Here is a 17,641-nt window from a genome sequence, read left to right as displayed (position 1 = left end):
TTGAAACAGGGTCTCACTAAGTTGCAGAGGGCCTCACTAAGTAGCTGAGGCTGGCTGCAAACCTGCAATCCCCCTGTCTCAGCCTCCCAAGTACAAGCATGGGATTACAAGCGTGCGCCACCACACCTAGCTGTCTTCCACTTTCAACCACAGAAGCACACTCTATAAATGCCAGAGCTTAAAATTTCTTAGAATCATAGACAAAACACTCCAAACTCGTAGAGCTTACACAACGCATATTTCAGCCAAAACGATATTTTTAAAAATGGGAGATCCTAAATTCTACAATGATGTTGTTGGTGTGCCTGCGCCACTTCAAAACAAAAAGAGCTTTCATCACCAATTAGGCAGATGCTTGAAACTTTCCAATTAGATTACACTTATCATTATCAACATTCATTCCTTTAGCTGAAGCTAGCAAGGTTTTTGGTCCTTGCAAAGACTCATAATGCCCCAAAGATATCCTAGTAACCAGTTACCACTGGCTCCTGCTATCACCGAGGCTGTTCAGTTACCTGTTCTCTTAACGAGATTTCATGGAAGGCAAAGAAGAAAAAAGAGAAAAGACTAGTCCATGGAGAAAGGAATCCATTGGTGGGGAGGGAGAGCAGAAAGGGGAAACTAGAGACCGCCTGCTTTAGCGTCCTCACAATTGAGATGAATCCTTACAGTGTAGCCAGACTCTACCCAGGATCTGGGAGAGGGCTCCTCGGGGCAAGTGAATCTATGCCAACAATTTGTCCAGACTGAGCCTGAATCCCCAGTGATCTGGAAGGACCGGAGAGGTCCTATCTCCATCTGGAGCTCAATGCAATGAGGTTCCCATTCTACTGTGGGATCTTACCGCCCACCTGAGAGCTGCTCCTACCAGCCTCTGTACAAAGGACTTTGATTCGGTGTGGGGCTGATTAAATGATTGTAGATGTCCTTGGAAGCACTACGTGGAAGAATTTTAAACAGCTTCTCCTTTTTAATATGCACTTCCTATTCGGTTTTAATTATTTTGTTCCTACATTTTCCCTTTCAATTTACTAAAATCTAGAAATGTAATTAGAGCAGAGGCCGGGCTCAGAGAAAGCTGCCAGGATTTCTACAGCATGATTAAATATACCAGGCATCCCTTTAGTGTGGGACTGAAAAATAGGATTCTCATTATTATCTTTCCCTTATCCAGGAAAGAATCGGCACCACGTACAGATACGGATTTATTGAAAATGCAGCACTAATTAAAAACTCACCCAGTCTCTTGACGAGGTTTGGGTAAAAAAAAAAAAAAAAAAGCAGTTATTTAATTATTTCCTCCATTTAATGTTTTGTTGTTGTAACCACAATAAGCAAGAAGCCCTCCTTGCTCCTCTTGCCTCAAAATAAAATTCTTCTCTCCTCATGAGGGACTTAATGAGGCTTTTATCTATGCACCAACAATCAAGTTTACAATGGCACCAATTCAATTCGCTGCTCCTTGTCATGGTAGGAAACTCATTTTCTTAATCCGAAAACACAAACGACAAAGTGTTCATTGGCCTGTTGTGAGCCAGGTCTGGGCAAGGAATCTGTCTCCAAAGACCCTGAGATGTCTGGCATTTATTTATTCTGCCAACAAGAATCTTCTGCTCCATTTTACAGCCCAGTAGGCAAAGGCATGGTTTCTCTCCAAACTGTAGGGGAGGAAGAAGCAACCAGGACTGGGAAGATAAGTACAAACTCCCATTTCAGTTGTAAGCACTTTAGGAAAAATCTGTTCTCTCTCCAGCTCATCCTTTGTCAGTCAAGAGCCAACTCTTTGTGTTTTCTTTCTTTCTTTCTTTCTTTCTTTCTTTCTTTCTTTCTTTCTTTCTTTCTTTCCTCCTCCTCCTCCTCCTCCTCCTCCTCCTCCTCCTCCTCCTCCTCTTCCTCTTCCTCTTCTTCTTCTTCTTCTTCTTCTTCTTCTTCTTCTTCTTCTTCTTCTTCTTCTTCTTCTTCTTCCTGGGAGTTGAACCCAGGGGCATTCTAAGTTGCTGAGGACCTCACTAAGTTGCTGATGCTAGCCTCAAACCTGTGATCCTCCTGTCTCAGCCTTCCAAGTACTGAGACTACAGATGTGCGCCACCACGCCTCACTGGTAGCCAACTTTCAATTGGGCCCCTGGGCCCTATGGCTGCCATGGTGGACATTGGAGAGGGCTATACAGGAAGAAAGACCTATACTGAATATAATCCTGTGCTCTAGAGATACCCAACCCAGAGGAAGAGTCAGATGACACACCCAAGGACACAGGTGTAAGATCACACAAGGAAACAACCACACATTGATGAGGTTGTGCTGGGGCCTCATGGGCTTAATAGAAAAAAAGTCACTAGAGAAATATTTACTGATGGATTAATTTTCATAGTGAAGCTGTAGCTTAATGAACAGCTTTCGTGTCTAGAGGTTCTAGTTCAAACACAGCACTAACACTTAACTATAAGACAAACTTGGATAAACTTCTCCGAGACTTTGTTTTTCCTCTGGAACAATGAAATAAATGATGCCCAGCTCGAAGGATGTGTTGGCGCACCCCTGTAATCCCAGCACTCAGGAGGCTGAGATAAGAGAATCTCAGGTTCAAGAGCAGCATCCGTGTTTCAAAACTACAAAAAAAAAGGGAAGCCGGGCATGGTGGTGCAAGCCTGTAATTCCAGTACTTGAAAGGCTGAGTCAGGAGGATCACGGGTTGGAAGACAGCCTCAGCAAGTAATGAGGCTCTCGTCAACCAAGTGAGACCTTGTTTCTAAGTGAAAAATAAAATAGGGCCGGGCGTGGTGGCGCACACTTGTAATCCCCGCGCTTGGGAGGCAGAGACAGGAGGATCGCGCAGGTCCGAAGCCAGCCGCGCGTGCTGGTTTAGGAGACCCTGTTTCCAAATAAAAATGTAAAAATAGGTCTGGGAGTGTAGCCCGGAGATAGAAGGGCTTCCAGGAACCCCAGTACCACAATAAATAAATAAATAAATAAATAAATAAATAAATAAATAAATAGGGCTGGGGCTGTAGCTTGGAGGTAGAATGCCCCCAGGTTCAATCCCCAGTACCAAAAATAAATAAGTAAATGGGGCTGAGTGTGTAGCTTAGAGGCAGAATGCCCCTGGATTCAATCTCCAACAATAAAACAATAAAAAATAATGCCCACCTTATCATATTAGGAGAATGAACTGGAATAATATTTGTTTGCTTGTTTGTTTTTGGTGGTACTGGGGGTGGAACCCAGGGGCTTTCTATCTCCGAGCTATACTCGAAGACCTATTTTAAATTTTATTTGGAAACAGGATCTCACTGAGTTTCCGTGAGCTTCACTAAGTAGCTGAGGCTGGCTTCAAATCTGCGCGATCCTCCTGTCTCAACCTCCCAAGCGCCGGGATTACAAGCGTGCGCCACCACGCCCGTCCTGAACTGAAATAATATTTGAACATAGCACAGTCCCTGGCATAGAGGACTATGTGTCCAGATGTGTCACTGAACATAGGTTTTGGGGGTAGTGTTGATAAACCTGCTGGTATTCAATCGCCACTCTGTGTATCATGCTTCCTCCTTCTCCCTGGCCCTTTATATTTCTCCAGGAAGTATGTTTTCAAGGAAACAGCACAGACTTTGTGGTCATAACACTGTCTTTTCCTAGCTATGACCCTGGAGCCCGTTTCCTCAGACATCAGTTTGATCGTACACCAACTTTGATCATAAGACCAGAACTGGAATTTACTGAAAAAATACTGTATTGATGACTTCCAGGTTTAACAGGAACTTAAAAAAAAAAAACAGAATAGGAATTTTGGCTGGAAACCAAGAGCCTGTGGTGGAAAACAACCTTCTCTGGAAGGACATTCTGGCAAGGTGGTCCAACTGCAGGTCACTGCCACTGAGTGCCACCATCAGACACATCACCACTGCTGCAAAGGATGTCTAACCTTCCCCCCAACCGTGTGCCTCATGCTGCAAACATGAAACCGCAGGTGGCAGAACCTTGCTGGCTAAACCTGGGCCCTGACACCAAGGAGAGCAAGGAGGGAAGGTCTCACTGCCGTGGTGTCCACGGTGAGATTTGGAGCCTTTCTTCTTATTCATTCTGTCCATAGCCGGGGATTCATCCCATACAGGAAGTGGGTCAGATATTGGACCCCCAGTCGTCCCCCCATCTCATGGGTGAAATGGGCCATTGATTATCACAAGGTAACAAACAGCACTGAACGACATGTCTGTTCAGAAGTGACTGGAATATAAAAGGCATTCTGTCATTTGACTTCCCTCTTTAATAAAACAAAAGGCTTGGTATACTTACCCGAGGATTTGATCAATATGCTTAAAGATATTGAAGTTCTGAGTTTTTAGCCTAGGAGAATGGCTGGGAAACATGATATCTGAAGGATGAAGGTTCAAACAAGAAAGCAGCAGCAGCAGTAAAACAGAGGGAGAAATGGCAGGTTGAGATCCCAGGTGTTTTTGTTTGTTTGTTTTTGCCTTGGACTGGCAACAAAACTCCATCTTCATCTCATTCATCTTTAAAACAAGCCTAGCCGAGCGCGGTGGCACACGCTTGTAATCCCAGCATTTTGGGAGGCTGAAACAGGAGGGTCATGATTCAAGGACAGCCTCAGTTACTACTTAGCAAGGCCCTTTGCAACTCAGTGAGATCTTGTTTCAAAATAAAGAATAAAAAATAGGGCTGGGGGGGATAGCTCAGAATAAAATGCCCTGGGTTTCATCCCCAGTACTGAAAAAATAAGAAAAAGAAAAAGGAAAAGAAAAGTCTAAACATTATCTGAAGACATTACTTCATAATAGGCTTTAGAAGGTTAACATTTGTTTTCAATATAGAACATATTACCAAGAGTAGATTATATTCACTATTGTGAATTATTCTCAGTGTTGTTTTTTTTTTTTTGAAATGGGATTAATTCAATACCTGTTAGCATATGACCCAAAATAAATTTACCTAAATGTAGGTAATTAGTTTAGCATAAACAAAAATTCTTTCTGCCTCCATTCAAACAGGAATTACTTTGGATTTTACAATTTTAGATTATCCCTGCTGTGGCTCTACTTTATCAAGGTGAATTGGTTTCAATTGAAAGTTTACTCTATGTTAGAATCCTATTTTTAAGAAGGAATTTAATCTAAAATTCAATTATGGAAGATCTGTGCCAAAGTGAAAAGTCAACTAGCACTTACTGAATGCTCCCCAGACACAGAGCTCCACCAGGGTACTACAGGATGAGTCAAAAGAAATAGAAATATTGCCCCTATTCACAGAATAAAAGCATCTTACATCGGGAAGGACCAGATCTAACCAGATTCACAGGATAAAAGCATCTTACATCGGGACCTTCATATCTAACTTGGTGGTTTTCAAATGATGCTTCCTTCTCAAGCTCCGGGCTTCTGAAGGTTTGTTCAGGGACTCCGAGGAAGAAGGGAACATTATGAATGGAGTAGACCAAGCTGAGAAAACCTGGCTCCCTTTCCATTAATTTAGACATCACTCGTCATCCCTGACTTTCCTATTCTCCTGGCACCTCACATCTGATCCATTGGGAAGTCCCATAAATTCTAGTTTCAAATATCTCTTGAAATCAGCCATTTCTCTCCATCTCTCCTGTCCTGTTTAGGTTCTAGCCACCATCATCTTTTGCCTGAACCATAGGAAGAGGCTCCTAACTAGTCTTTCTAATCCTCTGCATGTCCCTTCATTCTTGACTTTGCAATCAGGGGACCCTGAGTAAAAACTGAAGTCAGGTCACATTGCAACCCCACTTAAAACCTGTGAAGCAGCTGTGGCGCACGCTTGTAACCCCAGCATTCGGGAGGCTGAGCCTGGAGGATCGCGGTTCGCGGACAGCCTCAGCTACTTAGTGAGGCCCTCCGCAACTTAGTGAGACCCTGTTTCAAAATAAAGAATAAAAAATATGGCAGGGGGTGTAGCTCAGAGGTCAAATGCCCCTGGGTTCCATCTCTAGACCCGCAAACAAAACAAAACAAAACCCTGTGAAGCCAGGCGTGGTGGTACATGTTTGTAATACCAGTACTTGGGAAGCTGAGACAGGAGGATCTGGGATCGCGGCTACTTAGTGAGGCTCTCTGCAACTTGTAAGACCCTGTTTCAAAATAAAGAATTAGATCCGGGTGTGGTGGTGCACGCTTGTAATCCCAGCATTCGGGAGGCTGAGACCGGAGGATTGTGGTTCACGGACAGCCTCAGCTACTTAGTGAGGCCCTCTGTAACTTAGTGAGACCCTGTTTCAAAATAGAGGGGTGTAGCTCAGAGGTCGAATGCCCCTGGGTTCCATCCCCAGACCACCCCCCCAAAAAAAAGAATTTAAAAAATTAGGGCTGAGGGTGTACCTCGGAGGTAGAATGCCCCTGTGCTCAATCCCCAGTGCCATAAATAAACAATAAATAAATAAACAAACAAACAGCAGGACTAGAGATGTAGAATGCCCCTGGGTCCAGCCTACAGGAAAGGAAGGAGGGAAGGAAGGAAAGAAGGAAGGGAGGAAAGGAAGGAGAAAATCAAAACCTTGTCTCACTGCCTACAGAAGCTCAGCCCCATGGTCAATCACATTACGCCGCTTTGCTGTCTGTCCTCACTGCAGCCAACTGGTCATCTGTCACTTCCTAGAACCCACCAAGCTCTTCGCCTCCACAGGCCTTTGTGGTTACTATTCCTTCTGCCTGGAACACTTTACCCCCTCATTCTTCACATGGCTGGTTCTGCCTCTTCTTTCTGGTCTCAGCCCAACTGTCAACTCCTCAGAGAGCCTTTTCCAACTAACCCCCCCCCCGTCATGCCGTCCAAAATAAAAACCTTCTATCACTTCCTATCAAGGTCCTCTGTTTACTTCCTTTACAACACTAACAACAATCCGTACTTATTTCGTATATTCCCTTGTTCCTAATTAGGCTCCCCTACTAGACTGTCAACTCCATGGGGACAGGGCCTTGTCTGATTTGCTCTCCATCCTGTCCTGGCATCTGGCACAGAGCTGACACATGGACAGAAGGTGTTTAGCACATACTCATTGAATGAATGTCTGGAACGCACAGAACCTCGTCTGGCATGTCAGAGAAGACTCCGGCAAAGGTTGCAAGTACAGATGGAAGGTTGGTAGGCAAAGGCGGTGGAGAAGGGAAGAAAAAGAGTTCCAGCAGGCAAAGATCCTGAGCCCAGGGAGGGCACGGTGTTCTCGAGAAACTCTGGGATCATCGGTGTGGCTGGAGAGCAAGTGGGAGAGCCATGTGAGACGGTAGCAGGTTGGGCCAAACGGGCAGCATTTCTCCCCTGGGAGCCAAGCCACAGGTCTGAGCACAGGCAAGAGGGACTTTCCCAAGGGGAAGTCAGGGTGCTCTTGGTGGGAGAAAGGGGAAGCGTTCCTTCTCAGAACAGTCTCCTGTGCACCTTCCCTGCCCTCACTCCACCTCCCCCTGGTTTGTTCTTTGCTGATTCTTCAGGCTTCTGTATCCAGCTGATGCTCGAGGCAGCTCTGGACCATCCCAGGACCTGAGCAGGCTCTTCCCGGGTTCCTCCTCCAGGGCAGGTGTCTGGCCTCCACTCTGTGTTCCTCATCCAACAGGAAGCTCCTTGGAGGGAGGGTTCTTTCGCATTTTTCTCTGTCAGGAATGTATCTAGCAGCATCCCAGCACAGAACATAACAGGTATTCAGATAAATGCTCCTGGGATGAATAAATGAGTGAGCGAGTGAAACAAACATCCCTTTCAAGAGCTGGCTTCCTGGAGTCTGAGCCACAGAAGCCTGCACTTAGCTCCCTCTTCCTGCAGCCATGGTTGGCCAGCCACTGGAGCGGAGGTCAGCAGCCTGGGTGAACTCCACAGGCAATTCCAAAAGGCTCCTTGACTCAGACCCTCTGCTGGGAGCCAGTCTTCCCTTAAAAGGCCACCTTATCGGAAAGTGCCTGTGATGGCATTTATGAGCTCTATTTTTATCTATGTTGGAAAGCCTCAAAGTCAATTCCCAAGCCAAAGACATTAAACTCAGGAACGTGGATGAGCAAGGAAACATCTTGGTGACGCCTTTGAGTCACAGCTTTGTTTTCTGTGGCCAGGGCCTCGGATCCTCCCCGTCCTCCGGCACTGGCCCTCGTTTTTAAGGACCGGCTGGCTCTAAAAAGCTTTTGATCTCTCATTGGTTAAAACTAGATCCCGCAGCCCTTCATGGTCTAGGCGATAGTGACCTCTTCCCTAGGATTTTCTAAACTCTGCTGGGGCCCTGAGCACAGAGCAGAGAGGATTGCCAGCCAGCTCCTAGTGTGTTCACACTGGCTTCCCACCCCCGGCCCCAAATGGAAATTAATCATGGATGATGGAAGAAAGGATGTAGGGTGGCCAGAGGGGAGGGCTCTCAAAGATCCTGGCCAGAGAGAGAATTGGACAGAAGCAACAGAAATGAGGAGCGGAACCCAGCAGGGCTGGTGAGCAGCTGAACCGCTGCCAAGGAAAGGATTCCCAGAGATGGAGAGCAAGAGGAGAAGTGTGGACAGAGAGGAAAGACAGAAGCAGCCAGGATGGGAGGGATCATAGGTAGCTGGTGCAGAAGGGGAAGAAGCATGCATTTTCCCCTTTAATTCAAGGAAACAAGGGAGAAACAGGGTTAGAACCAGGTGGTGACCCCAGAGAGATGTGTGACTAGAAATTCAGATGTGTGGATTAGAAATGGCAGCCAGGGAGGGAATCATGGAAACTTCTCACTTTCAGACATAGGACCCTGACTCTGCCAACCATCGATCCCTCTGGGTTTAGAAAAATTAGGTTTCGCCGGGTATGGTGACTCACACCTGTAACCTTAGTACTTGGGAAGCTGGGACAGAGGATTGCAGGCTTGTGGCCAGCCTCGGTAATTTAGTGAGGCCCTCTGCAACTTAATTTAGTGAGTCCCTGTTTCAAAATAAAAAATAAAAAGCTTGGAGTGGTGGCGCACTCTTGTAATCCCCAGTATTTGGAGGCTGAGACAGAAGGATCACAGGTTCAAAGCCAGACTCAGCAACTTAGTAAAGCTGTCAGCAACTTAGTGAGAACTTGTTGCCAGATAAAGAATAAAAAATGGGGATGGGGATGTTTAACTTGGAGGTAGAATGCCCCTGGGTACCACAAAAATAAATAAATAAATAAATAAATAAATAAATAAATAAATAAGAAATAGGGCTGTAGCTCAGTGGCAGAATGCCCTTGGGTTCAATCATCACCAGTACCACATACAAAGAAGGGAAGAAAGAAAGAAAGAAAGAAAGAAAGAAAGAAAGAAAGAAAGAAAGGTAGTTTTGTCAAAGGGTACTAGAGACCAGGCATGGTGGCACATGATTATAATCCCAGTTCTTGGAAGGCTGAGATAGGAGGACCACACATCAAAGCCAGCCTCAGCAACTCAATGAAACTCTCAACAACAGCAAGATCCTGTTTCCAAATAAAAAATATAAAATAGATATGAGGGCATAGCCCAGAGGCAGATGGCCCCTGGGTTCCATCCCCAGTAACACACACACACACACACACACACACACACACACACACACACACACACAGTTTGGAACCTGTGTGACTCCAGATACTTTTTTTGTTTTTGTTTTGTTTTGTATTGGGGATTGAACCCAGGGGCATTCTACCTCTGAGGTATACCCCCAGCCCTTTTCATTTTGAAATAAAATCTCACTAAGTTGCTGAGGCTGGCCTTGAATCTGTCATCCTCCTGTCTCAGCCTCCCAAGTACTAGGATTACAGTTCCAGCCCACTGCACCTGGCTTTGCTCCATTTTTTATTCTCTCTGTCCTTTGCCTTAGCAAAAGCCTAAATAATTCCAGATTCTTGCCCCGTGTCTCCACCTTCCCTTCCCTCATTCCTCCTTCCCAGAACTGCATGCACACAGTCTTGGACCACCATCCCCTAGGTGCTCCTGTCTTGGGTACCCACTCTGAGACAGGATTTAGAGTCCATCATCCTAGCTGTTAGTGCTGCCTGCGGGAGAGATTGCTTCTTGGCGAGTCTTGTTTCAAAAGTGGTGACTGTCCAAGCACTGGGTAGGGAGCACCAGGCTCTATGGGGGTTGGGGGTGATTTCTGCTTTCAAGGTATTCCTCCTCAGAAAAGCGGAGACAGAAACCTCTCCTGTTCAGCCTAAGGAGAAACTCCAACCTACCTCGACTGCCCCGACACCCTCTCCTCTGTCCCATTCAGAAACCCCATTTTCCAACTCTCTCAAGAGATTTCAGGGACAAGATGGAGGCTCTGATTTCTGAATGATCTAGTTGCTTTTCAGATAAAATGTACTTTCTAAGCCTCAGATGTCTATTTTTCAAAGATTAGCCCTTATTCGCTGGGGCAGTGAGAACGCATATGGGTTGCTCCGTGTGGGCGTGAGGCAGCATCCTCTCTGGATGAAAAGGACAGCAAAACCCATTCCCGGCAAGCAGCAGACTACTCCGGGGTCAAGTGCCTCCTCTGCTTTTGGGGGCCCTGAAGAGGAATGTAAGCCGCCCCCACCCTTCTCTTTAACTTGGGAATTTTGATCACTCATACATCTTCTCCCCCAACGCAGGGCAAAGGATCATTTCAATGATCTCATTTTGGACAGGCGAGAAGAGAAAGCCTTTTAACTCTGACCTGCACAAATGCTTGCTATGCAGTGGGCACTCCGGTGGGTAGGCAGTGGGTGGCAGCAGCTGCCAGACACCTTCCCCCGAGGATGCATCGGTTGGTGCCAAAAGCCTATATAAGCTCTTTCTGATCTCTGTGCCAGTGGCAGCAAGTCCTGGAAGGAAGCCAGTGAGCCCCGCATTCTACCCCCACCATCCTCCTCAAGGAATGGGGAGGGATAGCCTGAGAGCCCACTGAGGAAGGAGCGGATGGTTCTCAGACACATTTTCCAGCTGTCCCACCTGCTAACATGGGAACTCACACTTGTATGCACACACACGCACTCGGTCATAAATCCAGCACCAGGCTTCCTTGTTCCATCTGCCCCACGCCCAGAGCAGCGGCAATAAGAACTTCCACCAACAAATGTTGTTCCCAGTCTGTCTCCTCCCTCCCTCCTCTTTTCCTTCCTTCCACAAACACTTATTGAACTCTTATCGTATTCGGGGCTTGACGCTACAAAGAGACACTCTTGGGGTTAAAAATACATTCGAGCGCTAATCTGAGGTAAGGCAGTAAGGTAAGTGCTGCAGTATTTTAGGTGGCAAACTTGTGGCCCTGGGCCAGCTTGACCCGCAGGCATGCTTACTTTAATCTGGCAAAGAATTCAAGAGTCAAGAGAGTTCATGCAAAATCAGGATTTCCATCTTCTCTTGAAAGAACAAATTTGGCAGCAATCAGGAAGAGGTTGAAAAGCCACTGCATCCTATAGATATAGACGGGACATGTTTGCTCACTTTGCCACAGGTCACACCACCCCCAGCTCCTTCCCTATTGGCTTAATTAACCTAGATCCTGCATTTGTGTGTTTGCAATTGATTGTGCACGCAAGGCGCTGGGATTTTAGGCCCTCGACTTGACAGCCATAAGGAAGGAACAGTCAACTCTATTTGAGACAGATCAGTTAACCCTTGAACTAAGTCCAAGCACCTTGTTTATTGCTTTACTTGTTTATGATTCCCTCCTCGCAGTGTCCTCAAGTCCCCAGCGTGAACCCCAAGGAAGGGCTACAGTCAGCAGGCCTTCTGCCCCACAGTATCTCCAGCACGTAGCACAGTGCCTGCTTCGTGGTCCATCTCAATGCAGACTGGTGAACTATGTTGAATGAACAGAGTCACAAGAAGCACCAAATGGAAAGGGAAATGCAAGCAGAGGGAACTTTTCAAGCACAAAAGCATGACAGTAAATAGCAACCAGGGAAACTGCAAATAGTTCCCGGTGAATGGGGGTGAAGGGGTGTGAGGTGTGTGGGATCCAGCAGGCTGGAAGTAGCAGGAGTCAAGGCAGGGAAAACAGACTCCAGCGGATCCTGAAGGGCTTTTTCATGCTGCATGGAGAAGGTAACCGTGGAACGTTGGAAGCCATTTAGAAGTGGAGTGACAGGATCTGATTCTTGATTCACAGAAATAGCTCTGGCAGGCTGGCAGGGTGAGAAGTGAGCTCCGGAGAAAAGACAGGAGCAGCAAATAGAACTTTCAATTCAACGCCCCCCACCCCCTTCCTGAAGCCCCTGGACCTCTCCTGGGGATTTATTTTAAGAGAATGGTGCCCCCTGCTGATGAAGCCTTGGGACTGCACTTACCCTGGACCATTAGGGGAATTAGAAAATTAGGGGCCTTGAACAAAAGCACCTGGAAGCCGGGTGCACAGAACTTCAAGTTGTGATGTATGTGCGTGTGCCTTCCCAAGAAGAGAGGGCCCATGAGCACATTCGTGATAATGACTAATCTACCAGTAGTGTTGCCAGATAAAATACCGAATGCCGGCTAAATTTGAATCGAGGGACATATTATATATATATAAAAAATCATGTGTTGTTTATCTGAAATTCAAATTTAGCCCAGCATCCTGTATTTTTATTTGTTAAATCTGGCAGCCCTAGATAGCAGGTGTATGAGGTCAGGAGGAAACTGGAAATGAAGCTGGGCGGTTGCTCTCCTCCTGCGTTTCTGCATCCTCAGCCCCATCCCTCCATCCAAGCTGAACTGCAGGGAGATGCCTCCTCAGGTTTTACGGTGGTGCGCATAATACAGCTCTATTTGGAAAATCACTTAATTAACTGAGTCCCGTGATTATGGTAGATCCTGTGTATGGCCCCCCTTGTTAATCTGAAGAGAGCTGTAGACCCTTTTATCAGAAAAACAAATCTAACATCCTCTCTCTCTCTCTCTCTCTCTCTCTCTCTCTCTCTCTCTCTCTCACACACACACACACACACACACACACACTTTTACATAAAATTTCAGAGAGAACAAGCCTTCATATAGATGTGACACATTCCTGCTAGGGCTGTGGTCTGAATGTGGCAGTTCTAGGGTCCTGAATAGGAAGAAACTGTGTCTGGCCAGAACTTAAGCTGAAACATGGCACTTATCAGCTCTGGGCACTTGAACACCATGACAAAACCAGCAACGGCAGGAAGAAAGTGTTCTGTCCTCTTCCCCCGTGGTAAATGCCTTGAACCACTTCTCTCTTTCACCTCTCCCAGAAATCACAGGGAGTCAGGCATATTTGGACAGAAAACCCACCAGCCCTGTGGGCTTGTGCCTCAGCCAGGCAGAAGGCACCGAATGAATCACTCTCCACTCCAAGTCCTTCTCGGTTCCCCTTCCCACCCTTCCTGCCAACGGCAGGCACAGCACGCTGGCTCGCAGTCTGAACACCACGCCTGTCAGAAATTGGCTTTCACTATTAGGCCGCTACCATGCAGAATTCTGGACACCCCAGGCTGGGGGATCAAAACCACTCTCTGAGCGCGCTGGGGATACTCTCCGGCAGCCTCCTTCCGCAGCCCTTCCTGGAAGCCCCCAGAGCCTCCACAGTCCGATCTCCTTCTGCCCCACAGAGGAAAGGCAGAAGGGGCATAGGCCAGGGATGTGGTTTGGGGACTCTCAGAATGTTCTAAATTGTAGAAAATGTCATTGCAGGTTGCTCCCGTCTCTTTCCTTTGTGTATCTGACATCGCAGTTCCCCTGGACCATGCTGTGGGATGGAATACGGCCTCTGGCTGCAGGCTGTGTCTCCAGCAAACACTCACAGTGACATACCCTACAATGCAATACCATAAAATAACACTTTATGTTGACCATTTCCTGCAATCTAAAAGTTAATCTATCAATATAATGGTATGATTTCAAATTATAATTGTGCATGAATGTATTACTGCAGACTGAACTCAGGGGCGTTCTACCTGAAAACTACACCCCCAGCCCTTTATAATTTACTTTTTTATTTTGAAATAGGGTTTTCCTTTGGGAAGCTGGGACAAGAGGATTCAGGTTCACGGACAGCCTCAGCTACTTAGTGAGACCCTTTGCAACTCAGTGAGACCCTGTTTCAAAATAAAGAACAAGCCGAGTGTGGTGGCGCACGCTTGTAATCCCAGCACTTGGGAGGCTGAGACAGGAGGATCGTGCAGGTTTGAAGCCAGCCTCAGCTACTTAGTGAGGCTCTCAGCAACTTAGTGACACCCTGTTTCCAAATGAAATAAAATAGGTCTGGGAGTGTAGCCCCGGGGATAGAAAGCCCCTGGGTTCCATCCTTAGTACCATAAAAAAAAGAATAAAAAGAATAAAAAATAGGGCTGGGGGGGTGTGGCTCGGAGGTAGAATGCCCCTGGGTCCCAATCCCAGTATTGCAAAATAATAAACAAACAAACAAACAAACAAACAAACAAATAAATAAGAAATAGGATTTTCCTGCCAGGTGTGGTGGTATGTGCTTGTCATCCAGTACTTGGGAGGCTGAGACAGGAGGATCATAGGTTTGAGGATGGCCTCAGCAAGTAGTGAGACTCTCATCAACCTAGCAAGACCCTGTTTAAAAATAAAAATAGAGCCGGGCCTGGTGGCGCAGGCTTGTAATCCCTGCGCTTGGGAGGCTGAGACAGGAGGATCGCACAGGTTCAAAGCCAGCCTCAGCTGGTTTAAGAAACCCTGTTTCCAAATAAAATATAAATTAGGTCTGGGAGTGTAGCCCAGAGGTAGAAGGCCTCTGGGTTCCATCCCCAGTACCACCAAAGAATAAAAAATAAAAATAGGGCCAGGGGTATAGTTCAGGGGTAAAATGCCCTGAGTCTGATCCACAGTAGAAAAGAAAGAAGGAAGAAGGAAGAAGGAAGGGACTTCCTAAGTTGCTGAGGGCCTTGTTAAATTACCACAGTTGGCCTCAAACCTGCAATTCTCCTGTCTCAGCCTCCCAAATACTTAAATTAGAGGCGTACACCACTACACCCAGCATATTTGTTTGTTTGTTTGTTTGTTTATTTATTTATTTATTTATTTATTTATTTTTATGGTACTGGAAACTGAGCCCGAGGCCTTCTGCCACTGAGCTATATCCCCAGCCACTCCTCCCCACATTTAAAATCTTGAGACAGGTCTTATTAAGTTTCCCAGATTGGCCTCAAACTTGTGCTCCTCCAGCTTTAGTGCTCCCCACCCCCCTTACCCCAGGCATTGGGATTACAGGCCTGTGCCATCACACTCAACTATAAAAAGTAGATAGCCTTTCCTACAATAAAAAAAAAAAGCCCTTTTGAGCCAGGCGTGGTGGCGCACACTTGCAATCCCCGTGCTTGGGAGGCTGAGACAGGAGGACCGCAAAGGTTCGAAGCCAGCCTCAGCTACTTAGTGAGGCTCTCAGCAACTCAGTGAGACCCTGTTTCCAAATAAAATATAAAAATAGGTCTGGGAGTATAGCCCGGGGATAGAAAGCCCCAGTACCACCAAAATAAAAATTTAAAAAGCTCTTTTCTAAACTATAATGGTGGTAACTAGACTTTAATGTCTTTTACTTGTAATATAAAGCAGCCAGCATACCTGTGTCAGTCCCCCAAATTATTTGGAAATTCTACTGGGAATTTCCAGAGACTCCAAACAGCCGGGATCCATGGGTTTAGCTCACCTAGAGCTAAAGAGCTCCCTGCCCCGTCGGTGGGAAGAGAGGGGCAACTGGCTTCTGGCTCCCGCCCTCCCATGGAAGCCTGCCACCTTCAGTGACTGTCCTTGGTGGGTTTCAGGCTTCCTATTCCAAATATGGAGACTTGCTTCTGACCTAACCTCTCCCCAGGAATGTTCTAAGGGTAAAATGTCACGTACTAAAGAGTTTGGGGAATGCAGGAACTCTATAAATATGTGAGATTACTGTTCCTGTATAGACAGCTGGTATGCTTTTGACGGGAAGGGCTGAATGATTCCACAGAGACCTGGGACAATTTCTCTGCCAGGGCATCTGGGGAACATTGACCAGCTCCGTTCATAAAATGTGCAAACTGTTCCCTGACAAGAGGAGCCAGACGGCAGAGGCAATTGGCCTCCTGAGAAGGGCTCAGGTCCAGGAGGCAACGAGAACTCAGGGGCATGCCCAGGGGGCTATCGCAGGTCACCACCGTTCAGTTTTCCCATCTCTAAATAGTGCAGATAAATGCTCAGTCCTCTTCACAAAGGTATTTCAGCAGAGATAAAACATAACCTATTCCTAAATACCCACTTTGTAGATTATCCGGTTAATGTCTCATTGCTGCCATTTAAGTCCTTTCTAAAAGAACGTGATTTTTTATTATTATTATTATTATTATCATTATTATTATTATTATATTTTTGTATCAGGAATTGAACTCAAGGGCATTCTACCTCTGAGCTATTTCCCCACATCCTTTTTCCCTTCTCTTTTTCCTTTTCCTTTTGCAGTACTGGGGAGGAAACTAGGGGCATTCTACCCCTGAGCTACATCCCCAGCCCTTTTTTTAAATTTTTGAAACAGGATCTAAGTTGCTGAGAACCTAAGTAGCTGAGGCTGGCCACAAAGCTTCGTCCGTCTCAGCCTCCCAAATACTCGGATTAAAAGAGTGTGGTACCAGGCTCGGCTTTTTTTTTTTTTAATGTTGAAACAGGGTTTTGCCAAGTTGCTGATGCTGGCCTGAAATCATGATCCTCCTGTTTTAGCCTCCCAAATACTGGGATTATAGGTGTACGTCACATCTGGCTCCCTTTTTTTTCTTTTTTTTCGGGGGGGTGGGAGGTTACTGGGAATGGAACCCAGGGGCATTCTACCTCCGAGCCACACTTCCAGCCATTTATTTATTTATTTATTTATTTATTTATTTATTTATTTATTTATTTGTGGTACTGGGGATGGAAACCAGGGGCATTCTATCTGAGCTACACTCCCAGCCCTATTTTTTAAATTCTTTTTTATTATTTATTTATTTTGTGGTACTGGGGATAGAACCCAGGGGCATTCCACCTCTGAGATACACCTTCAGCTCTATTTTTTATTCTTTTTAAAATTAATTAATTTATTTTTGTGGTACTGGGGTGGAACCCAGGGGCTTTTCTACTTCCGGACTATACTCCCAGACCTATTTTATACTTTATTTAGAAACAGGGTCTCACTAAGTTGCTGAGAGCCTAAGTAGGTGAGGCTGGCTTTGAACCTGTGTGATCCGTCTCAGCTTCCCAAGCGCTGGGATTACAAGCCTACGCCACCACACTTGGCTCTTAATTCTTTATTTTGAAACAGGGCCTCACTGATATGCAAAGGGCTTCACTAAGTAGCTAAGGCTACCTGATAAGTGCAGTCATCCTGTTTCAGCCCCGCAAATGCTAGGATTACAAGCGTATGACACCACACCAGGCTTATTCTTTATTTTTGAAACAGGGTCTCATTGAGTTGCAAAGGGCCTAAGTAGCTGAGGCTGTCCGTGAACTGCGATCCTCCCGTCTCAGCCTCCCAAATGCTGGGATTACAAGCGTGAGCCACCACACCGGGCTCCCTTTTTATTCTTTTGTATTGAACCCACGTGCTTTCTACATCTGTGCTAAACCCCAGCCCTATTTTTTATTTGGAACCAGAGTCTCACTAAGCTGCTGAGGTCCTGGCTAAGTTGCGGAGGATGGCTTCGAATCTGCGATCCTCGTCTCAGCCTCCTAAATACTGGGGTTACAGGCGTGTGCCACCAGGCTCAACTTTCTCTTTGTGTTCTGAAACAG

The sequence above is a fragment of the Muscardinus avellanarius genome, assembly GCF_963383645.1.
Source record: "Muscardinus avellanarius genome assembly, chromosome: 16".
Taxonomy (NCBI): domain Eukaryota; kingdom Metazoa; phylum Chordata; class Mammalia; order Rodentia; family Gliridae; genus Muscardinus; species Muscardinus avellanarius.
The sequence above is the reverse complement of the archived record's forward strand: the minus strand, read 5'-3'. Positions refer to the sequence as shown.